This window comes from Leguminivora glycinivorella, chromosome 14 (genome assembly GCF_023078275.1).
Source record: "Leguminivora glycinivorella isolate SPB_JAAS2020 chromosome 14, LegGlyc_1.1, whole genome shotgun sequence".
NCBI classification, from domain to species: Eukaryota; Metazoa; Arthropoda; class Insecta; order Lepidoptera; family Tortricidae; genus Leguminivora; species Leguminivora glycinivorella.
In genome coordinates this window covers 11,071,448-11,097,733 of record NC_062984.1, presented here as the reverse complement: position 1 = coordinate 11,097,733, position 26,286 = coordinate 11,071,448, and the positions used below count along the sequence as shown (strand labels likewise).

The 26,286-nt window shown below is 36.3% G+C and overlaps 1 protein-coding gene across 1 annotated transcript in view; it reads left to right on the top strand.

Annotated features, from left to right (window-relative positions):
* Positions 1–316: 316 nt before the first annotated feature.
* The window catches only part of LOC125233073 (protein singed), a 124,798-nt gene continuing 98,828 nt past the window's right edge, over positions 317–26,286 (top strand). Inside the window, exon 1 of the mRNA XM_048138934.1 lies at positions 317–574. The gene's annotated coding sequence lies outside the window, so the exon portion shown is untranslated. The remainder of the gene's footprint in view (positions 575–26,286) is intronic.

Below are 26,286 nucleotides of genomic sequence, written 5' to 3'. Positions count from 1 at the left end.
ACGTGGTTAAAACAAGATTTGATAAACGGCGCCGAGTCCAGCCTAATGGAGACATTTGAAGATTGAATCACTTTTCATTAATTATCTTTGAATTAACATGCGCATCAACATTAATTAATTACTTACCTCGCAATTCACAAGTGAAGATGAACTTGTTTTGATTTGAACTTTCACGGGGAAATATAGCTGAGGAGAACTTTTTACGCTCATTGGTTAACCGGGCGCGCACTGAGCTGTGATTGGTGTAGCTTGTAACGGAGTATCCGTGCCTGCCTTCACTCGCATCATGCCGGCGCACAGCCGGCGCCATCTTCATTTCTGTCAGTCCGCCGCGAACGACCGTGGAGGTAGCGCTTTGTCGGATCGTTTTATAAAAATACCTTACCGGCCCAATATACCGGTATTAATAAAAGTAGAGATACTATAAGCTTTATAATTTAAAAAAAGTGTCCGGTTAATTGATGTTTGTGCCGCGTCTCGCTTAGATATTTTTTCGCAGTGTAATCATAGTGGTTTGATCTCGCGATCTACGTGACTGCATTTCTTTGGTGGAAGCTTGCTGAAGTGTAAAAAGGTGAGTTTTTGCTAGTTGGAATAGATCGTGCGGATGGATGGCCGCAGCGGGGCCCGGAGCCCGGAGCAGGCCGGGACGCCGGCCGGGACTCGCGAATCGATTGTCCGGGTAGGCTATACCTACTTCATTATGCGGGGACCCACCCTCCCTTCGCTCGTGTTGTTCCTTCCCGCTGATCTTGAACATGAACTCGCGCCGGTTTTGTTATGAAACAATGAATTATTTATACATATGCGCTTATTTATGCTTTTCTACGCTCGTTTTATTTTTTCTTTGAAAGTAGACGATGCGGTGCAGACTACTTTGTTTCTAGCTACTCATCAGTTATGTGAAATGCTACCCACATATCTGTTTGACTTTCATGTTTATTGCTTGGTTTGAAACAGGGATCGGAACCCGTTCCCAAATACCATTTGATATCGTTCTTAAACCGTTACCTATAAATTTTGTTCAATGGGAACAAAATAATTTCGGTTACGGTTCTTATATCGTTCCCTAAACGAACGGTTCATTATAAATTTTGTTCAGTGGGAACAAAATAATTTCGGTTTCGGTTCTTATTTCGTTCCCTCAAAGAACAGTTCCTTACAGTAACGTTTAAATGAACGAACAGAATTTTAGCGTTCCTAAAACCAATATTATTTCGTTCCGAGCCGCGCGGGAGTAGGTATAGCGACTGTAGCGAGCGCCAGAGCCGAACGTTTTCGCCGACGCACGAGCCGCCTTTCGCTGTCTCTTTTTCACACGAAGTTCATGTATATTTCTGTTTTGGTTAGCCGGCCGGCCGCGGCCGGCAATGAAGGTGAAGGTAGGTTGTTTGTTTTGTTTACTTCATTTACTTGAGTTGCAACTTTCGGCGTATAAACAGCGAACGTGCAGTGATAGTGTATGCTTGATATTGAAACTATTAGGATAGGAAGAAACAGCATAGAATATACACCATGTATAAAGGGCGGCAAATTTTAAAATTGTAGGGCTCACCGGCCAATTGTCTTCATAAAACCTGTCTACTTAAAGTTTCACGTTAACGGAATCATTAAAGGATTAAGACGATACAGGAGGCAAGCACGAATTCAGATTTTTAGGTCTTTATCGCCGTCGCGTTGACGGGGGCGGAACCCACAGAGAGGCCCTGTATAGTAAAGTTGTGTGAGCGCGTGGCGCACGCACACAGACGCGTACGCCGGCGGCGCAAGTACTCGCGCTCGAGCCGACCGGCGCCCGCAATCGCTCTCTATAGTCTCTATCTATATTTTTCTAGTTTTGGACTTCTGATTTGCGTATAGTTTTGGACTCCGTGAAGTATACTCGTACTGATTTGAATAGAATGCAAATTTGTCATATTTTAGGTATTCTAAATATTATTCCTTACCTTATACATAATGTAATTATCTTAAAAGGAATCATGATACCGAAATAAAGTTATTCGGTATGTAAAAAACTAAAGCCTTTTCGATGTCAAAAAGAAAGTTTAAAATAATTTTGTGATAAAGTAAATATTTTCTGAAAGGATTGGGTTATACCTAGGGATTGCAATAATATAAAATCCGGATTTTCGGATTATTTTTAGGGCAAAATCCGATCTCCGGATTAAATCCGGATTTTTTTAGTAACTAAAGCCTGACAAGTTTTTATTTGACCCTGGAAGAGTGTCGCTACAAATCGTTTTCATATGGCAATAATGTGCCGACGTCATGTATAATCGGGACAGCGAGTACTGGGTTTCGTTTCGCGTTAATATTTGTAGAAAATTAAAGCATGGTTTTAGAGAATGACAATTTAATAAGCTAGGTTTGAAGACTTGCTACTTCCACACAGCCTAAAATTCATGAAGCTTGTGCCTGTATCGAAGTCGTCGATGTTTATTTTCTTCTTACGTGGGACCTTGTTTTGTACTGGTGGCGATGATGAAACGGCCTCCTTATTTCTTTAAATATTTTTCACGGCAGAGCTAAATACAGACACCATAAATAAGAACAAAAAATATATTAAGCTAAATCGAAACCAACTAATCATTGCATGAGAACATTATTAGGGTGCCCGCCCCCTACACGTAAAGTGGGGAGAGATTTTTTTTTCATTTCAACCCTGACGTGTGATATACCTATTGTTGGATAGGTATTAAAAAATGAATAGGGGTTTACTACTAACATTTTTTGATATTGTTAATTTTTTCGGAAATAATCGCTCGGAAATGTATGGGACATTTCAGAGGTAAACTTTTGTATGGGCTTTGTCAGTCCCGGTATCTATCGTCCTTGATATTAGGCAAGTCAATGTGCACCTCTAACGACTCTTACGCAGTGGCCATTGAGGCCAATCAATTAAAGGTGAGGAAACAGTCTCAGCTGTTGCCATTAGATTTGGTGAAAATAACATTGATCGCGTTGGATATGGTAAGTATGGTTAAGAAACTAAAGCCTGACCAGAAATATAAATAACTATTGTCAGGCAGGAGTGCGCTGTTATTCTGATGTATGGAGTGACAGTTCAGTATAGTATGATGACTATGAAGAAAATAGTTTTAATGAAATTCCGCTACATGGCGCGTAGTCATATATTTCTGGTCATGCTTTACATGTGTATAAAATAAAACAAAACTTATGAATCTTATGATATAATCTTTCCAGTAATTGCCTATGGGAAAATAACATTGTAGTTACCACTGGTAACAACTTAGTGGTAACTCTGACTAGTGGAATAACCCTTATTTTATAACGATATTTCACTAACGAATGTACCAAAATATGATTGACTTTTACACTGAAGCTATAATTATGATAGAGTACACATAATCTTGATACACATTTAATAATATTTTTCTATTTTATTTTCGAGATCTTCTAAACAAGCCCGTAAATTCTCTTCGGGAACTTGTTCTAACTTTTTTCTTATAACGACTGCAACTATATTACGCTTGCATGAACAAGGGCACATCGCGTCCGGTTCACTATAAATGGATTGCATGGGTTGTGCTCTCTCAAGGACTGCATCTTGGTCCTTAAAAACATTTAAAAACATATCACTATTACAAATTCACACAGATTAAGTAACACACATATTTATACAAATTAGTGCAGATTATATTTTATACAGCTTTCTCACACTATAAGCACTTACATCCAACTCAAGGTCATCAGAATCGCTTGGATTTGGGGTAGTTTTTTCTCTATACATATATATTTTTTTTAAGGCTAGATCTTCATCATCTATGTCAAAGCTTTTATCTGCAATAAAAATATCTTATTTATTTTGCATAATGTACTTACATTTCTAGAAAATTATTACAATAAGTTACAAGCTTTTGAGAATTGGGCCCTTGGTGTATCTACATGGAATACACAACTGTAGTTGGCGAGTGTATTAGTGTCTACACTGTCTACAGACGACCAAACCGACCAAGGTCCAACAAGTACGGGATTGTAAGAGCGGGAGAGCTACGTCAACCGGGGTGGCTTTAGGAAAATTTGGGGTTACTTTGATGGTATTTGAACGGCTTTAAAATTAACATCATTCATTATTTACTGAAACTGTTCATGTAATTAGTAGATAGATAATAGATCAATAAATATTCTTGTAAATCTACCATAGAAAATCGCGAATTTACTTACAGTATGACTTTAAAACTAAATTTTCAAAGTCACCCCTGCGTTTTAAAGCCACCCCGGTTGACCGTATAAGGCTTTCTCATTTTTTTACAAATAACTGCGTCCCTAATTGACATATGTCGGTACGGTCGCCTGTAAGTACCTACTTTAGGAGTGACACCGAATAGGGCTTGTATTGTAATCCGGATATATCCGCTGATTTTGAAATTCGGATAATTTGCACGTTAAAATCCGGATAAAACGAATAATTCGAATATTGTGAATGACAGAAATACCATTGCAATTTTTAAGAAGCTCATTTGGAAAACAAATTTTAAAGTAAAATTAACACATTTACGATATTAAAGCGATTTATATCAAAAATTACTCCTTGAGTGGCACTACTACCTTATTTAATAATAGTCATACTAGTTATGAAAAGAAAGCTGCACTTTTGGATGGAAGCAAGTCGCTTTGCATGGTGATAGTAGACATCATAGTAAACGATTTTTTCCGAGGATATCGAAATTTCATCCCTTAAGAAGCCGAGCGTAGCGAGGTGTTTTATGAAAATGAAAAAATTCTATCTTTTTATTGTATCGTCCGATTTTGACAAAACGTATCTCAAATGAAAGGTATTAATTTGTGTAATTAAAAAAAAATACAAAGAAAAAAATTTAAAATAAAAGTAAGAAAAAAATAAAAAAAGTAAATTTCCGTCTCGCACTGAATAACTTCAAAGAATGACAGACAAAATGTACAATGTCGATATACAAGTTTTTTTTTAATCGAAGACAGATAAATTTTTAGTTGAAAACTGAAGACCGCATCGAAATCAGATCAGCATTTTTTAAGATACAAGTTGCCAAAGTTGGGAAAGATCGCTTTATATGGCCACTTTGAAATTCCTTTGCCAGAAAGTCAGAAATAATATGTTTTTCGGACACAGAAAAATACATAGTAACAGTACACATCAAAATAAAATTAAAAATTCCGAGGATATTATAATTTCATCCCTTAGAACGACGAGCGTAGCGAGGTCGGTTACGAAAACCGAAAAAAAAATCTCATTTTTTTGTACGTCGTCCGATTTTGACAAAACATGTTTCATTTGAAAGGTATTACTTTATGTAACTTAAAAAAAATATTGAAAAAAAATGGAAAAAAAATGTAAGATTTAAAAAAAAAAACCTTAATTTTCGTATCACACTGAATAACCGCAAAAAACGGTAGACACGGTGTATAATTTCGATATATGATTTTTTTAAATTAAAGAAAAATAAATGTATGATTATAAACTAAAAACCGAATCGAAATCGAATCAGTAGTTTTTAAGATGCAATTTGTCAAAGTTGGCTTAGTTTGTTTATATGGTCGCTTATAAATTCCTTAGCCAGAAAGTCAGAAACATTATATTTTTCTCAAAGTTAAAAGTATGCATAGGTAATAGACATCATAATAAACAATTTTTTACGAGGATATAAAAAATTCATCCCTTGGAAAGCCGAGCGTAGCCATGTCTGTTACGAAAAACAAAAAAAAGGCAGTTTTTTTTATTGGATCGTCTTTGTAAGGGTTTCTAAGGAATGAAATTTTTATATCCTTGTAAAAAAATGTTTATAATGATGTCTATTACCTATGCATACTTTTAACTGTAAGAAAAATATAATGTTTCTGACTTTCTGGCTAAGGAATTTATATTATAACTATTATAAGCGACCATATAAACAAACTAAGCCAACTTTGACAACTTGCATCTTAAAAACTACTGATTCGATTTCGATTCGGTTTTTAGTTTATAATCATGCATTTATTTGTCTTTAATTTAAAAAAATCATATATCGAAATTATACACCGTGTCTACCGTTTTTTGCGGTTATTCAGTGTGATACGAAAATTAAGGTTTTTTTTTTTAAATCTTACATTTTTTTCCAATTTTTTTCAATATTTTTTTTAAGTTACATAAAGTAATACCTTTCAAATGAAACATGTTTTGTCAAAATTGGACGACGTACAAAAAAATGAGATTTTTTTTTCGGTTTTCGTAACCGACCTCGCTACGCTCGTCGTTCTAAGGGATGAAATTATAATATCCTCGGAATTTTTAATTTTAGTTTGATGTGTACTGTTACTATGTATTTTTCTGTGTCAGAAAAACATGTTATTTCTGACTTTCTGGCAAAGGAATTTCAAAGTGGCCATATAAAGCGATCTTTCCCAACTTTGGCAACTTGTATCTTAAAAAATGCTGATCTGATTTCGATGCGGTCTTCAGTTTTCAACTAAAAATTTATCTGTCTTCGATTAAAAAAAACTTGTATATCGACATTGTACATTTTGTCTGTCATTCTTTGAAGTTATTCAATGCGAGACGGAAATTTACTTTTTTTATTTTTTTCTTACTTTTCTTTTAAATTTTTTTCTTTGTATTTTTTTTAAATTACACAAATTAATACCTTTCATTTGAGATACGTTTTGTCAAAATCGGACGATACAATAAAAAGATAGAATTTTTTTCATTTTCATAAAACACCTCGCTACGCTCGGCTTCCTAAGAGATGAAATTTCGATATCCTCGGAAAAAATCGTTTACTATAATGTCTACTATCACCATGCAAAGCGGCTTGCTTCCATCCAAAAGTGCAGCTTTTGGCCAAAAATTCTCCATAACAAGTATGACTATAAGTAAATAAATAATAAACAAAAATATTGGGGGACATCTTACATAGATCAACCTAGCCCCAAACTAAGCAAAGCTTGTACTATGGGTGCTAGGCGACGATACGAATACATACTTATATAGATAAATACATACTTATATACACAGAAAACATCCAAGACTCAGGAACAAATATCTATGCTCATCACACAAATAAATGCCCTTACCGGGATTCGAATCCGCCGGGACCGCGGCTTAGCAGGCAGGGTTTTTTTCATGAATATTTGTGGATAATCTCATGTAAATGTATATCAATTTAACTCAATCAATCAAGTGACACTGAGTACCGTATCAAACGCTGCACTTTCATTATTGTTAGCATCCGAATACATTATAAATAAATAAATAAATTGCAAACAGAACTAAAACTGTTCAAATTTTCTGACAAAAAGAAGTCTTCTATGTATCCCGCGGCGGAAGACCTGTTTAGTATTGAACTGCAGAACAAGATGAAGTAGTTAAGCAGATACGCTTTTACATTTTATCCTTTCAAAATAGGTTGCAAGTGTTGCAACACCAAAACTTTTTCGCTGTATACGTAACGTAAGGCCCTCTGCAGGCCTAGCACGTGATGGCCGCGAGAGTATGTCGCCGCGAGATAGACTACCCGTCCTTATGTCATTAATACAATTAGACAAAGACGTGTCATCTATCTCGCGGCGACATACTCTCGCGGCCATCATATGCTAGGCCTACTGGCTAAGAACGTCTACCCGAGAGTCCCAAGTGTAACTGGAATGGAGTCACGAAGTCATCAAAGATAAGAGGTGAAAATTATTAGAGAGAAAGATCATTCAGCCTTGTTATTTAACAAAGCTAAATGGTGTTTGTAATATGTCATAGTTCTTTTTGCATTTGAATAAATCGGCAATGAAAACCTCGTAAATGCAATCTGATATTTAAACAAGGAGTAGGTAGGTAATACCTTTTTTAGGTAATATTCGATCTAAACGATCACAACATGACGTTTTGCCTCATATGGCAATCAGATTATGTCTCTAGCATTAAAATTCATTAATATCAAATATTAGTCAAAATTACATAAAAATAAAATCATATATCTTATGGGCAACTGAAGTCATTTCATAAAAACCGGCCAAGAGCGTGTCGGGCCACGCTCAGTGTAGGGTTCCGTAGTTTTCCGTATTTTTCTCAAAAACTACTGAACCTATCAAGTTCAAAACAATTTTCCTAGAAAGTCTTTATAAAGTTCTACTTTTGTGATTTTTTTCATATTTTTTAAATATATGGTTCAAAAGTTAGAGGGGGGGGGACGCACTTTTTTTTCCTTTAAGAGCGATTATTTCCGAAAATATTAATATTTTTTTTAACTTCTGATTAGCAGAAACGTCTGCAATCGATGCCACTAGGCTTAGAATAAATTTAAAAGTCCCACGCTACGGCTACGGGTCCCATTGACCTTAGTAGTGGAAAATTTCGCTGGCTTGGTTGAAGTCTTGGTGGCTCAGTTGGCAGAGCGCTGGAGTATCGATCCAGAGGCCGTGAGTTCAAGTCTCACCCAAGGCAGACATTTTCCACTTTTAAATTTATTCTAATATTAATATTATCAAAAAACGATCTAAGTAAACCCTTATTCATTTTTAAATACCTATCCAACGATGTATCACACGTTGGGGTTGGAATGAAAAAAAAAATCTGCCCCCACTTTACATGTAGGGGTGGTACCCTAATAAAACATTTTTTTCCATTTTTTATTTTTGCACTTTGTTGGCGTGATTGATATACATATTGCTACCAAATTTCAGCTTTCTAGTGCTTACGGTTACTGAGATTATCCGCGGACGGACGGACGGACGGACGGACGGACGGACGGACGGACGGACGGACGGACGGACGGACAGACAGACATGGCGAAGCTATAAGGGTTCCTAGTTGACTACGGAACCCTAAAAAAGGCAAGAATGAAATAACTAAGTAACCTAACCTAACATTAAGGTTACGAACAACAGCTCAAGCCTGATTATAAAATAACAATTTCCTACGACGTGTTTTTCGTATCGTAGTACATAATTATGTTACTAATTATGAGATTTATTAAATAAAATAAAAAATATTCGAAATATCCATTTTATCCGAATATCCGGATTTTCAAATATCGAGTCGAATCATCCGGATTTCGAATTGGACGGATAATTGCAAGCCCTAACACCGAACCACCGGGCAGAGTTTCAGTATTTAGGTTTATGAAGGTTTAGTATAGGTAAGTACTTACTCAGTGGCTCATTCTGTGCATCGATCAAGTCATAAATATCATCATTAGTGCCCCTTTCACTCGCAGCAGTATAAGAACATTGGATGAATTGGGATTCTTCGAGTTCTGGGACACGGGAGTGTTGAATACTAAAAACAATTTATTTTTGTGACTAATTGCACATTTCACATCTTTCATTGTGACGTTTTTAGACTAAGGGCCCGTTGCATCAACCACATTTGACACACACATCATCGTCACGCAGCAGACGCCTATGGAACTGTCCATACAATAAAATTTAACGAATGCTTTAACGGTGACAGACGGTTTGGTGCAACTGACCCTAAAGGTCCATTGTTGATAGTAGCTGATGTAATTTCTATGGTAATTGACTATCTACAGTACCAACGACACAATTAATGGGAAAGTAGTGTATATTGTACACACGCACACGCACACGCACACGCACACGCACACGCACACGCACACGCACACGCACACGCACACGCACACGCACACGCACACGCACACACACACACACACACCTGAGATGACCGTACCAAGGTCAAATAAGGACGCTCGCTCTTGCTAATAGCGGCGTCCCGTCCTTATTTGACCTTGGACTGTACGATTGCCTGTAAATAAATACTTAAGCGTCGTGACATTACTTAAATTTTAAAATCGGTAAAATTGAAAGCACTAAGTTAAAAGAAAAAAACTTACTTCATTGTGGTTGTGGTGCAGAATGTTTTCGACGTATTTGTTTCGTTCGACGCCACGTTTACTCACCGCTAGTCTCAAATCAAACTAAAGTTACTAAAGTGATGGCCGTGGCCGACACCGCTTGCACTGTTCGTTCAAATTCTTGGAAATAGAAAAACCGAAATAGTTTCGTTCCTGCGAACTGTTCTTTAAAGAACGTATCATTTAATTCCGTTCCCGCGAACTGTTCTTTAAAGAACGTATCATTTAATTCTGTTCTTCGGAACAGTTCTCACTCATAAACGTTCGTTCACTGAACGAAAAAGAATACCGGTTAATGGAACCAGAAACGCTAAAGTAAAGTTCTCGGGTCAACGTACGGAACCGTTCCGAAAAAAATACCGGTATCCGATCCCTGGTTTGAAATTAAAAATATCGAGGAAAGGATTTCTCTACAAGATCAGATTGAAATGTGATAGAAATTAAATTGTCATTGAAAGAGCGAAAAATCGAAATACCTACCTGATTGTCGTTCATTAAATTTTGACCAAGGGGCAAATTGACCCCCATAAGCCGAGGCGTATGATACGTGTAGGCAGAAAAATACCTACAGAGAGGGCAGTGTCAACATTGTAGTTCATACAGTCCTGTCATCTGTAGCTGTAGTACCTAATGTACCTGTACTTATCTAAGGTACTATCTACAGTATCTACCTATTTACATGATTTACATGAAGTACATGATGTAACCTAATCATAATCACCATCAAATTATAAAATTCCTATTAGACTAAGAATAATGCCTTGACTTACAGCTGCATCTTGTTTAATTTATGCACCACCGTTTTGATCCTTACTTCCGTTATTGTATGACCGTGGAGGGTGCTCCATAAGCCTACTGTGCCTACTATATCTGACAAAAGAGGTAAGGATACTCAGTTACTCACGCACACTCATTTTAAAGAAGGAATACTGTAAACTCCAAGGGTAGACCAAAAAAGCCAGGAGGTCTAGATTTGAATGAGCTTTCTTTTTACGAGACGCTAACGATAAATAATACACAAAAATAATAAACATTCGATTTGGGCGACGACGTAACAGTGTGGCTCTGTTGCGTTGCATTTTTCAAGTTCATAAAGATATATAGAAAACTACTCCTCGTATAAGGTATACGGGACGGGTTCCCTCTATGTGGCATAACTTTATTTGTCCGAAACTCTTTTGTCATAACAGATCTGGCATAATCGATTTTGCCGAATGTTAATGTAGCATAAACATTGTTTGGTATATAATTCACGATATTTCGAATATTATTTTGTCCGAAAATATATTGGCCTACTATTTGAGGCCGAGTGTCATTAGGAAGAAATTGGATGAGCATAAATATTTTTGGCATACATCCCATTATCCGAAACTTATTTCGCATATATTTTTCGTTAAGCAGAAATGCGCTTTTAGGGAAAAATGGTTACACTAGGTTAGAATTGCGAACTCTACAGATACTCACTGCTCCAGAAAAGTGGGTTAGGTTAGGTTAGAGCTGCGACTATTACAGAAAAGCACCGCTAGGGAAAAGTGGGTCAGCTTAGGTTAGAACTGCGACCACAACAAACACGCACCGCTAGGGAAAAATGGGTTAGGTTAGGTTAGAACTGCGACCTCAACAGAAAAGCATCGCTAGGGAAAAATGGCTTAGGTTAGGTTAGAACTGCGACCACAACAGAAAAGCACCACTAGGGAAAAGTGGGTTAGGTTAGGTGAGAACTGCGACGACAACAGAAAATTACCCCTAGGAAAAAGTGGGTTAGGTGAGGTTACAACTGCGACCACATCAAAAACGCACTGCTAGGTAAAAGTGAAACCCACCCACCAAAATAAATTCGGCAAAACATTAAATCGGAACACTAAGTTTATGCACATAAAATTTATGCGTAAAAATGATTCGGAGCACCAAATTTATGTACTAAGAATATTCGGAGAAATCACAATCTGCCTAAACAGATTATGCTAAACTTGACTATGCCATAGCAGTTTATGCACAAAGCCAATTATGACTAAATCGATTATGCACAATAGAATTATTCATAAAAAAATTATGCCACAACAGGGTGAACCATACGGGACGTATGGCCACCTTATTGGAGGACGCTCGATAAAGGTGTGCAAATTAGTACGTCTTCTTCTTTACGTCCTTTTACCCTCTGCTGGGGTGTAGGGCTCGAATCATATTTCTCCATTTACTCTGGTCTTGGGCAATTTGGGTAACCTCGTCCCACCCCATCCCTGACACCCTGAGCTCTTACTGAACAGAGCAACGCCAAGTCGATTTAGGGCGGCATGGTTTTCGCTTGCCGGGTTTATTCCAGGTGAGGGCCACTTCGGATGGGCATCAGGTTTTCTGAGGATATGTCGAATTCAATGCCATTTCCGCTTCTGGATTTCTTGGTGTACGGGTGCTTGTCCAGTTATTGTCCTTAAGTGAGCGGTTGTGATTCAGTTAGGCCAAAATTTACGCAGGATTTGCCTCAAGCATTTGTTCACAAACACTGAGTAGTACAGTACCTAACCAATGCAAACTGTGGAAAAAAACACATCTATTCTATTGCGCCGCCGCTGCGGTTGACCCTCCTTGCTTTGCTCTTCTCAATGCTGTGACCTCCCGTTTCGGTCCCTTGCGACTTCTAAAGCATCATGCAATGGACCTTGACGGAAAGCTATTGATAGTATTGATGTTATGGATGTATTGGATGTTATAATAAAAATAAACTTACTAGGATAACCTGGATAACGAAATATTACTTGAATTTGGCAAAACTGCAAGTTTTGATAGACGTGAAAGTCAGATGTATTTGAATTCATTAAAATTCTAGATTAATCATAATGAATAATTGATGAGGCTGGCGCGTATCATCAAATTACCATACTTTCGTTTTCTTTATTTATGGCGCCGGTGACAAATGTGAAGAATATGATCTAGCAGTTTTACTTTCTATAGTAATGATTTTTACCGATTATTTTGAAGTAGTCGTTAGTAGTAGCAAATTCAAGTTTGTTTATTACGGAAACTGTTGAGAATACTGTAAAGGTGGAATAAGTTAATACATAACTTATTCTGTCACAATACTCACAAATTGACCCATTGTGGGAAGCGCTTTTATGAAGTATGTTTAATTATTTAAAATATCATAAAACCAGGGTTGTAAGAGAGACCCAAGTGGCTGCAAGCGTGACAAGTGACAAGGAAAAATAAATTCGATGCATACTTCCTAATCCTATAGTTCCAAATGTAGTAACACAAAAAACTGATTGCTACAAAATGAATACATAATTATTAGTTATAAACTCATCAAGAAAAAAAAACTAAACAAAAACACGAGTCAAAAGTTCACACCAATCAGTGCAACTCGCAATTAAGACGAACAAGATCGTTCCAAATCTGTTAGAAAGCGCGCAGATCTAACTGGATCGGATTAACGAGTACGTGCGCTCGCGCAGCAGAGCGGCGCGTCCTCCGCCGGCGGATCGTGTGTCAATGTGTTTACTAATGATCTATGTAACTGCTACTCGTTCGACGGCCAGCCAGTTGGAACCCTTTATCTTTAGAGTTATGTCAGATGTGATGTGGGAAGAATGTTATTATTTAGCTTTCAGATGTTTCCATGGTTGCCAAGGTGTTAAAGTACCTAAATAACACGTTCTTATCGGAAGTAGGACAACTAGACAGATTAAGATTACTCCAAGAAAGACTGATGATTCGGCGGTACATACAATTTTGCACAGCCATCAAATACCGCAATGTAATAAAGTTCGTATGCGAGTTCTCGTACCGTCTAAATTGGCCCTTATCATGTCGAGTCTGTAGAATTACAAAAGGAAATAGTTTCTCCAATGGATGAAAAAGAACATTATAAGATGATAGTACTTTACAAACTCGCATCCAGATCGGAACAGAAACTCGTACCTAAAGAATTTTTCAATTGCATATTTACGTAAAGTAACGTCATAACGATTTCCGTTGCATACGCAAAGCATTAAGCTCAAAGCACAATTAACAAAAATGGGAACCCTTATCAGTCCCCCCGATATGAGATATCTCATTTCATTAAGTAAATTGCCTGTAAACATTTTGAGACGTCAATAGAGTTGGAGTACTTGGGGTCCACTGGGCTTTTAAGGGCACATTTACTCGATAAGGATGATTATTGATGGGCTTCACAGATAACTAATGACACCGTTATCACCTAATTGAGGAAACTACAGTTTTAACGGTTCAAATACGAAGTCCAACCTAGAAACAGCTATTAAATTTGGAGTAAACAAATATCTCTTCACAAGTTCACACTGTTTTCGCATCAGGTATACCCTTATTCGTCACTAATAATAAATGATATTGCCCCAAGTTGTGCATCATAATTATGTCGAATCCAACTGTCTCATTTGAATACATAATTAAATTTGGAGAAGAATTTAAATTAGAGTTGTTTTGATACAAACACATTAAAAATAATGAGTCAAAACCGCAGATATTAATAAAGCGAGGTGAAAGGCATTCAAAAACGGAACTATTCCGAGCATGCGTTCGGAACATCATCTTACTTTCCCAAATCCGCACGCCACGACTTTCCATACTCTACTCATTACTGTTATCTGTATAAAGATGAGATTTAGTCGCGCTACAGATCACCATTTCAGTAATTATGAGCTAATTATGTCGGCGAACAGCGGAACGCTTCTGAACGGACCGCCAAGCGTTCGCATTTCATTTAGGTTTGGGATTTTTTATACATAACTGACGAACAAATCACACTACAATGTTGCACTATTATCTAATCCAATGAGTTTGAGGTTATTTATGTCATCATATACTTTTACTTACTTTATTTTATGTTTTATTTGGATATAAATATTAAAACTTTTAATCTTTCACTTTCTCAAACCGGCTCGAAAGACTTGTTAATGACATTGCAAAACTCAAGGATCAAAAACAAATATAAAGCCATTCTAACTTTCTTCTTCAAGATCATAAGAAAGTAAAGAAACAAGCGGGTACAAAATTCGCAATTTATTATGTTTCACACTTTTCATACCATATAATACTTGTGTGGTCAGGCAGCATGATTGACATATTATGTTATTATCGCGATTATCTTATCGACGAGACTCGAACCCGACTATTACTTCGCTTATTAACATTTTGGAGAGGCTTTCAGTATAGTTGTTTGGGGTATTTATTGCCGTTATTGGCGTTATTACACCCTTATCTAAATCGCTAATACACTTAGTTTATCAATTACATGTTTTCCCTATTAATGACAACAGCAAAACCGTGTCGAAACTTGACTATGGAGAGTGGTATGAGGAATTGATCCTCAATACCTTTTTATTAAGAGGAATTGCTTTATCTACTAACGTTAACAGAAAGTCTATGATTATTGACGAATTGACTATTATTAGGGTTCCGTACCAAAAAGCTACAACAGGAACCCTTATGGTGCGACTCTGTCCGTCTGTCTGTCCGTCACATTACTAAATATCTCGAGAACTACAAATACTATCAACTTGAGGAATAGTTGTGAACATTGTAAACCTCTACAAATAGAAAGTATATTTTTTCTTATGCAGCGACAAATATCAATTCGTCAACCATCATAAAGATAATGTCATCCCCAAACCTGTGAAAACGGGACACTGTTTTTTCTCATATTTACCCTTTGTCATTTTCAAATCTTTAGAACATCCCAGCTTATTAAAAAGCGATAAGTGTACGCCTAAATAAATAAACATATGAGTCGTGTCGACACAATATGGCGAGGAAACATCCGCCCATTGTCGTCGTGTCTCGTACCTACCATATTTACTGTGACTTTTATTTATCTACAATATTTACCAACAATAGTCTTTCCAGTTTCGCTTGGCAGCCATTTTAGTTGCCGTGGGAACACGGCATCTTATGGAATGTTCATGTCTTCTTTCTTATCGTTTCCTTTTCTTTTTCATTAGGAAATTTCGTAGCTAATTGAATTCTTGATAATTTTGCGTGTATTATATATCATCATCACTACATAGTATAAAACAAAGTCACTTTTTCTGTCCCTATGTCCCTATGTCCCTTTGTATGCTTAAATCTTTGAAACTACGCAACGGATTTTGATGCGGTTTTTTTTAATAGATAGAGTGATTCAAGAGGAAGGTTTTTATATGTATAATAACATCCATTAAATAGTGGAGAAGTACTGTTATTTTTGAGGTTTCTAATGTGATGTCGTAAATAATTACATGCGGGTAGATTATATTTATTTGTCTACCCCGAACATTTATATAAATTAATATCGGGTAGTTTTGTGTTGTTTACATCTCCGGTGACATTTTGCTGGGACGTCAGTCTTCCGCGACCACGGCCAGTGCAACCTGGCCGAAACGTTGGGAAAAAAGGTAAAAATAATGTTAATTAATCGCATTCGACCTGTATGTGACTTTAAATATGTGTACAAAGCGCGAGAACTTAGTGTTATCTTGATAAGGGATAGGGATAGCGATATCACTACATAGTATAAAACAAAGTCGCTTTCTCTGTCCCTATGTCCCTTTGTATGCTTAAATCTTTGAAACTACGCAACGGATTTTGATGCGGTTTTTTTTTTTAATAGATAGAGTTATTCAAGAGGAAGGTTTATATGTATAATAACATCCATTAAATAGTGGAGAAGTACTGTTATTTTTGAGGTTTCTAATGTGATGTCGTAAATAATTACATGCGGGTAGATTATATTTATTTGTCTACCCCGAACATTTATATAAATTAATATCGGGTAGTTTTGTGTTGTTTACATCTCCGGTGACATTTTGCTGGGACGTCAGTCTTCCGCGACCACGGCCAGTGCAACCTGGCCGAAACGTTGGGAAAAAAGGTAAAAATAATGTTAATTAATCGCTTTCGACCTGTATGTGACTTTAAATATGTGTACAAAGCGCGAGAACTTAGTGTTATCTTGATAAGGGATAGGGATAGCGATAGGGATAGCGATAGCCATAGCGTTAGCGATAGCGATAGCGATAGGGATAGAGATAGGGATACGGATACGGATACGGAAACGGATACGGATACGGATAATATGGGTATCGTTAGAGGGATACGGATAACCGGTCGGCGGTCTCTTACAATCAAAGTGCTCTAAGACGATCGTTGTTTGCTTGCTTGAAGATTACGTTTGCGATAAGTATAAGCAAAATGTAAAAAATTGTAAGGGATAATAGAAAAAAGTACTTTTTACCCACCGATCATATAGTGTCGAAATACGGGCTATGTGGGATGTTTATAAAGGTTTCCCCAGCGTATTGTATAGAATTACCTACGCTGTGGTCGATGTGTAATATTTCTACAATCATTTCAAGCAAAAGTATTATGTGCAATCGAAATAATCGCAGATAAATATACCAGAGAAACCTAAGGATCCAAATGACAATCTTAATGAATACTTTTATTACGCGGGCGAAGCCGCGGGTAAAAGCTAGTACATTATAAATCTTAATTAAAACTATCAAATAGACGAGCGTAAACAAAACCTTTCCTCTTATTTCTTATTAGATATCTTACTCTGGAACTCTAGTATTATGAGGTAGCCCTACGTTTATCCGGTATATCAGACACGGATACTCTGTTTTATCCATAACCGTTAAGCCGCACTTAACATACCATAGCGTAGTGGAAAATATTCCTGGTACAGCCAATCATTTACTTCAACTACTTCTTTTATTGAAATTCTACTAATAGACACTAGGTCACCTTCGTATGAACATAATTATTTTGATGTTATAGTATGAATTTTTTGAAACGAACGTTTCTAAACAAAGGTATTGTTCCTTTTGTGTTGAGCGGGAGCTTCTGTATTTGCACGCGCTAAGACAACAAGAAGCAACTGTATCCTGATAATTGTAAGGTTCAAATCTGTACAGCAGCAAATTTGAGATAGATTATTTTGGAAATGCGAAGCGATAGACCACACCGCTATAGGTGCGAAAATACAGCGCTTCTAATACTTTGATACTTGATGGTGTAAGTATAGTACATATAGTTATAATAATCATCGGTAATATGTCAGTCTGTATAATAAAAATAACACGTTTAAACAGCGAAACTGCCAGATTAAAAGGTTGATAAGCACCTGGCACCTTAAGGTGTCATCGCAAAGTGACAATAAACACTGATAAGGTTTTTCAATCTGACCGCCATTGTTATGTTTTGTTATAAATACGGTTTACGGTTTGTTTAGTTATTTATGTTATTTTATATATCAAGACTTGTACCTAATATTTATGTAATTACTATTTATATATTGCTATATACAATTGGTGATTGTTAACAAAATCATTAATAAAAAATAACAGTGATAATATACGTGTTTCATTACTTACAGCACCACCACCAAGTATCAAAGTATTAGAAGCGCTGTATTTTCGCACCTATAGCGGTGTGGTCTATCGCTTCACATTTCCAAAATAATCTATCTCAAATTTGCTGCTGTACAGATTTGAACCTTACAATTATGAGGATACAGTCGCTTCTTGTTGTCTTAGCGCGTGCAAATACAGAAGCTCCCGCTCAACACAAAAGGAACAATACCTTTGTTTAGAAACGTTCGTTTCAAAAAATTCATACTATAACATTGCTGGCCGTCTTTTATTTTAGCATGCCACGAGTGCCATCGCAGTGGGTGAATACCGAACAACAGTAGAAATAGAAACTGATCTTATAACTGAAGTTGGTTAAAAAGTTGAAGTTGGTTTGGAAAAATGTTGATATGATTGCCTGATGATGAGTCTAATAGTCTCTAAGGAATGACATGGCATTGCAAGCCTGGCGGATTGCATCGGTTGCCTTATACGCGTTTACGAAAAAGGAAACAAAGAGTGCAGCTGGCAACACTGATTGGCGCTAGTGTTTAATTTTAGAACGCGAGTACCAGTGCAGTCGCGACGCGGGATTATTGCGCGGTTTTCCTTTTTGGGATGCCATCTCGTTGACATGGTTAAACTGAGAAATAGGTATATTTGCTAGATTTATGTCGCTCGGTCTTACAAACTTACATACTTTCGTCATTTATATTTTATGTTCTGCACATTCTTATTTTTTCCACTTAGAATCACTTTTGAACCAAACCTGGGGCCCTATTCGAACTTTGTTTGACAATGCTGTATTAAAAATGTATCCAAACGGATAAAACACAATTGGGAACACTAACTTTAGGTGTGGGTACAACAAAACTATCGTTTTTGTCGTCCGTGCTACTGGTATACACTTTTATACAATTGTAATCAAATTAAATCTCTTATCTATCTGGAATGAAATATGTTTGGACTCACTTCGATCACCCCTCGTCCGTCTCAGCACTTTTTTCTTCGACATGTTTATCTTTATGTATATAGCCACCATAACTATGTTTTTATATCGCGTTTTAAACATGGAACGGAACATGCTGAGTGTCAAGGTCGCAGACGCCATTCGAACATGGCTGGGCTGAATGCGGGGCCCAAGTACAGTCGTTGACTCTTTTATTTTTAATCCAATTTGGGCTACATCTGCGTTGAGAGAGTATTTTTATTGAGCACCAATTTAATCCACTTAATGCGTTTCTGGTAAGTTATAGGTTGTTAGAATTTTGAAGTGATTTATATTCCATACTATAATTACGGTTCCAATTTACATGGCTTTTATCGAGTGTTCTAAAAGTAAGATGATTGCTTGATAGGTTTGTTATTGCTACTGTAAATTTCTCTCATAGGTTGTATGCATGCATGATGTTTATTCGGTGTAACAATGTTCTTATTAGATCTGCGTATTAGGTACTTTTTACTACTTTTAAGTATGCGTTGACGAAGTATGCATGTGTTGAACATAATATTTTAATCATATTTTATTGTTATGAAGTATAATTAAATATTTTTTGAGATTTATTAATGAACACTAGTACAATAGTCACACCTTCCTACAATTCTTTAAATAAATAAAGCGCATCCTGTGTACGCATAACAATATGTCTGCTAAAATCACAACGACTCACTAAAAATAGCTTCCTTTATCTGCCATCCCACTATCACCCCGACCTATTCCAACAAGACATTGACTATAGAAAAAGCTTCCATACCAATACATCTAAATCAAGCCATAATAAACCTTCCATCTGAGATGTTAATGTCTCCAACAGGGGAATACTTATCGTGGACGACCGGCCACACGCCTCTTGTCGACGGAAATAGCTCAGAATGCATAAAACATCGATGTATGAGGGTTAACCTATGAGATGCGGTCGTGAAACTTACGATGCTTAGTTTATACATATGACTTTTCTGTCAGCAAACTAGTTTCGTTCTCGAAAGGTGCCAATGAGGAGGCACACTGACAATTTATCGTGCCAGGCGGCGCCTGTGCAAGTGTCTAATGTCTATGCATGTCACTGTCATTCACATGTGTGAGAGAGAAAAAACATATCATCTTCTCGCTCTCACGTATGAAATTCTTTATCTGTGCAATGGACTGATGGGGTGGCGCCATCTGTCATAATCTTTGAGTGTGCCTCATTGTCTTGCGTGAGATAAATCATATCTAAGAAGTATTATAAGAACCGAACCGATAGTGTTATATCACCTAAACAGTGAATAAGAAGATTAGACAGTTCATTAAAGACAGTTGTTCGGTGGTGGTTCACATTGTATTGACAATCAGCTATTGGCTACGTGCACGACAATTACGCCCACTACCATGTGACCCTGAAGTGGAAAATGTCAAAAAATGACATGTAAACAAACATTATATTTTAACGATTTTTCGTTAATTTTAAATACATCGAATAACAAGAGCTACTATTTCAAATGTAATTTAGGTAGATAGATTATAAAGACATGGATATAATACCAAAAATCAGTTTCCAAAGCCATTACCTACTCACGGTATAAACTTCCAACCCCAGACTACAGAAAGTCAATAAATTGGTGCTGGCAGGGCATATAAGGAATCTTGAAGAACATAGGAGTAATGGTACAAGTTCTTCGAGCTAGTGACAAACAACAAATCTAAACGTAGGTAAGTACCTAGTCACGTCCGCGGCCGCACAAATATCCGACACGGGCCTATTCCCAGGCTAGGCCTGAATCTTTAAGCATAATCTTTTACGGTAGGAAAAATACTAACAGCGTATTGAACAATATTAGGTAAACAAAGCTTAAAAATAATTTATTATAATGTTTTGTTTTGACATGTCACTTACGTTTTCTTTTCACCGTAGCTATCCATTTAGTTCTTTGATCCAATTTCCAGTGTGCTCTAAGAAACGCATAGAACGTGCAACGACTATTTATGCCATTATCTTATACTTTTAAACGAGCAATTCTTGTATATTTATTTATTTATTTATTTATTTATTTATTTATTTATTTATATATACCGACGATCTCGGAAACCGCTCTAACGATTTCGCTGAAATTTGTTATGTGGGGGTTTTCGGGGGTAAAAAATCGATCTAGCGTAGCCTTAGATCCCGGAAAACGCGAATTTTCGAGTTTTCATGAGTTTTTCTTTCGCGTTAGTAAACGTAAAATATGGTCGTTAATTTCGCCGCGCGCGCATCGATTCCACTTAGCTCAGTCGTACGAGGTCGGTCTAATGTACGCAGATAGATCGTAGGTGTCAGGGTTTCGAATCCCGGCCAGAAATTAAGTTTTTGTTTTTTGTCTTTTTTTTTTGTTTTTGTATTTATAAGAGTTTTTTTTTTATCTAAAGACGTGATATATTAAAATAGAACCGAGCGAAGCTCGGTCGCCCAGATATTTTTTACAATTAACAACGAAACAACATTGATGTCCCGTATCAAACATTACACATTGTATTATATTTTATGAGTTTTGATCAAGTTTTGATAGATGACAACCACAATCAGTGTCGATTTTGACCACCGCAAGCACTGCGATCGCTTTGCTTACCCCCTCCATGCACTTCGCACGAAGCCAATAGGTAAACTCTAGAAACGAAATATTTATTTCTTTTATCTTTTATCTTAATAAACAAATGTCACATTTTAGATAAAGCAAGAGTTCTACCTATATATTTTCCTGGTTAAAATATACAGTACACGGAAGCTCCATTGCTTCTAATATCCTTGTCCCATTAATTTGACGACAACCAACTGTAGCCAGTTGGAAGTTGGAAGATATAATCTATTAATGGCCGCTTGTAAAGATTTGTTGTCTAGCAATAAGGGTACATTTCATCTCATTTAATTAATGAGATCAGTCAGTTGTCTATATGTTTTTATGATAAATATCGTCCCCTTACTGCAAATACCGACTATGTGCAAAAAAGTGATTTTGAGATAATGCGATTTTAATGTTTGAAGGTACGATTTCATATGAAAACATGAAAAAAATTACTATTTGTGTACAGCATTCTACAGCCCGTATTGTGTTGTTTAATACTTAATCGTAAACAATATCCAGGCTAGATTTGATTGCCGATAAAACTACGATTTAAAAAAAATAGTAGCAAACTTAGTTGGTTTTTCCTGTAGAAATAAAAATTTGTATATTTCTCTTATTAATACATATAAAGCAGTGTTTCCCTTTGATTAAGCTTTGCTTTTCATACACTTTACTTATGATTTGCAAAAAAAGAAAAAATATACAAAAGTTTTGAACTTATTTCAAAATATATTAAATATTCTCAATGACATAGGCGGTTTTAGTTGCAGGAAATATAGCTGCTCTAATTTTATGTTACAAAACTTCACTTATCATTGTTAATTTAACTGGTACATTTGTAATAAAAAGTTTTTTAACATTACTAACCATTAATAATACTTTATTTATGGTTTTGAAGAGTTATTCTCAAAAAAAAATTTTTGAAAAAAATCCTCTTCAACCGGTTTTAGGAGATTTTTCACAAAATACTTTAACCGATTTCAGTAAAATTTAACAAGAAGTAACGCAATAGCATTCCCTTGAAATCACAAAAAGAATTTTACAAATCGGTTAATGCGTTTTTGGGTAATAGCATAATATGCATAGGTACTTACTACATACTAGTTCACTGTCTCAGCAATGCGAAGTCCGCCATAATTTATGTTCGAAATTTCACTATCTACACTGTTACATTTAGTATAGGTAAATAGTTTTTGTACGCTCAATAACCTGAAGTAATAGTTTATTTAAAGTTTTGTAGTATTTACGCCAAAGTCACTAAAATGTAGGCGTAGATGAGGTAATAAGTAAGAAAAAGTAATGTGTAACGGTAATTACATAGGTTTCTGGGGCGATTTAAAGCAATCATGTTTGCAATATTCTTACGCCCCCAGTTACACGCAGTGTTTTTCATCACACTTGCAATAAAAAGATAAAAAAGTATTTATGGTAGTCCAAAATACAAATTTAAACACTCTTTTGGGAAAAAGTTTTTTCTTTTACTCCTGATACGCCTTCGTTCGATTTTTTTTTTTTTTTTTTATACTACGTCGGTGGCAAACAAGTATACGGCCCGCCTGATGTAAAGCGGTCACCGTAACCTATGGACGCCTGCAACTCAAACAGTGTCACATGCGCGTTGCCACCCCATTAGAAACTGCACACGATTGCACACTTACTGCGCAAGAGTGATAAAAAGTTATTAAACAACATCTTCATCGCTGGTGGAATTCGATACAAACACGTCCGTAACACGGCTGACAATGCTAGACTAACTAGGTATTAAGTGATTGGAAGCACTCATGGTACTATTTAGTTACGATACCTTTGTCAAAAAGTCTGCGTAAGTCCATTTTCTTGAACGCAGAGATAGCTAGTTGTTTATCGAGCTTTAGACCGAGATAGAAATATGATATGATACATTAAGAGGTTTAAGGTGGTTCTACTGAACTGGAGTTTAATTTGTGGCGTTGATTTCCTTGCCTTGTGCTACGTCCAGATCTCGACATGAACTTAAGCCTAGTGCCCACTAAGCTCGCCGAGTCGAATCTCATTAATTCGCCTTCTGCATTTCTTATGAAACTACGTCCATTAGCGACGCGTCGAATCGGATTCATCGTTCATTGTAAATGTATGCAGGGCTCGATTCGACGTGCCTCGACTCCACCTAAGTGTCCTCAAGACTTTATTCAGCCTTTGTGACAGAGATTTAATACCTAAAGGGTACCATGAGTGGTTTCAACCACTTAATACTGCAGTTGGTAAAGTGGTACACAGTTGTGACATCTGAAGTCTACTCGTACCGTAGGTATGCTAGTAAGTAAAGTAAAGTAAAGTTTATTCATTGTTAACTGTGTACATAAGATGGTATGATATACAGGAAATACAGTATCAACAGTTGCCCATTTCGAGCGTACAATATTCTTAAAAACTACTGACTATATTAGCTTACTGGCTAACTTATAATTATTACCCGGTATATTTCAGAAAAAACTCATTTAGGTTGTAGAACATCGTATGAAAAACGAAGCTTTATTTAAGACAAACAATGGGTTATAATTATGTATAAAGAAGAGAAATATGCAAACATTTATTTCTACAGGAAAAACCAACTAAGTAGGTATTCGACTGTTTCATTAAATCGTATTTGATCGTCAACTAAATACATTCTGAATATATATACGACAAAGTAGTAAACAAAAAAATATAGAGTTTAAAATGCCATACACATAACGTAAATTTGTTCATGTTTTCATATAAAACGTGCCTTCAAACTTTCAAACCGCATTATCTCAAAATCGCCTATTTACACATAGTCGGTATTTGCAGTAATAGACCGTTATCCTTTCCTTCGTCACATCACATGCAAAACCAATTATAGTCCCTATACAACTTTTTGGTAGAATGAAATTGCTGATGTTTGTAAACAAACATCTTCTGGAAAAACATCTTAAAGACATTTGGTGTATTTAGCCTGGCTTAAAATAAAGAATTTTGTTGATAGTTTTATTTGCAAAAATCAAATATGTACACATTAAACTTTTTTGTAGAACATAAGATGGCTACTTTAACAAAATGTTTAAATGAAAAAAAAACACTATACACCATTAAAAGGTTCTACTTGGCGGATAAAGCATAAAAGTTTATATTAAATATTCATATTACATTCTGGCAGTTTATAATGCAACAAATTGACCATTAAGTAACTTTATGCGGAAGCTATCTTTTGAATGCAGCGTCGTATCAATACATGGGTTTTAACATATTGTAGCCCTTGAAAACCTTATTCTATAGGTGCTAAAAACTCGATTTCGTCAAAAAGTCACTTAGTCGGTATTTGCATTAATGGGACGATATACCTATTCGTATTCAAATTTCATGACTTAATAGTGCTATAATAGAAACTTAGAAACGGATTATTTTTTTAATTAAGTACTTTCAAATCATGTGCAATATTTTCAAAGCTACATCAAGAACCTTGGGATAGTTTTTGTAAAGCCGATTTAAGTAGCACATGCGTTTTGTATCTTACAATTTGAAAAACTGAATTACGATGAAGAACTGACCATAATTCACTTAAGAGACGCATGAGCGCCATAAATTAACCTTTCTCCTCCCGGAATGGGAGTTAGCGCGAACAAGCTCGCCAGCTCCAATTACAAGCATTCTTCGAGACCAATAAACCCATTTGTCCGTAAAACAATTTTCCGTGTACGTCCGTTTTTTCCGCGCCCGCGCAGCCGTTCCGGTCTGCCACAGACGCGTCTGCGTTGCTGTAGTTCTTATCACCTGTGAGCTTTTGACTCAGTTGAACCAACGTTACAGTACCTTATCAAAAGATACTTTTAAATAATAATAATAAATCGTTTTCGGATAACAGTCATGATCTATATATTACAATTAGATACATTATTTACATTAAAAAACTAAAAACAAATAAATGCTCTGTTGTAGAATAAAAGTCGACATTGGGTACATAAAGATCCAGTTAACCTCCCCTTCGGTAAGACTCCTCTTTTTAAAAGCATTCTAACATGAACATTCGTAATTTCCATTCTTATCTCCTTCCCTATTGTTTTGAAGGAACCGATGATCCGCTCGTTTGCAGTCGCAAAAATCGACGTACAATCCAACAATCTTGTTATAATTCCATTGCAAACATTCAATGTTTCACTGTATTGGATTGTATTCCGTAGTACATTTTGACTCGACAACCGGGCAGTGTAATATACAAATACAATCACACGTATAGGTACTTCCAAAACAGTTGGGCTGAGAATGCTGAGATGCTCGCCTGCGATAAGCATTGGCAACAGGGCCGTCAGCGTCATGCGCCGCTGACTTGGCTAACTTAGTTATCTGGTCAAAAAACCTCGCGCCTCTCACTCTACGACTGTTTAAGGTATTAAACAAAGGAATTTTCTAATCCGGCATCTTTGCGAAGTGAAATTTTGGGTAATTTATACAGAGATTTTGAGATAACAGTGCTTGTAATATTTAAATTTGCATTAATTTAATGCTTACATTAAAGTAAATTAAAAAAGTGA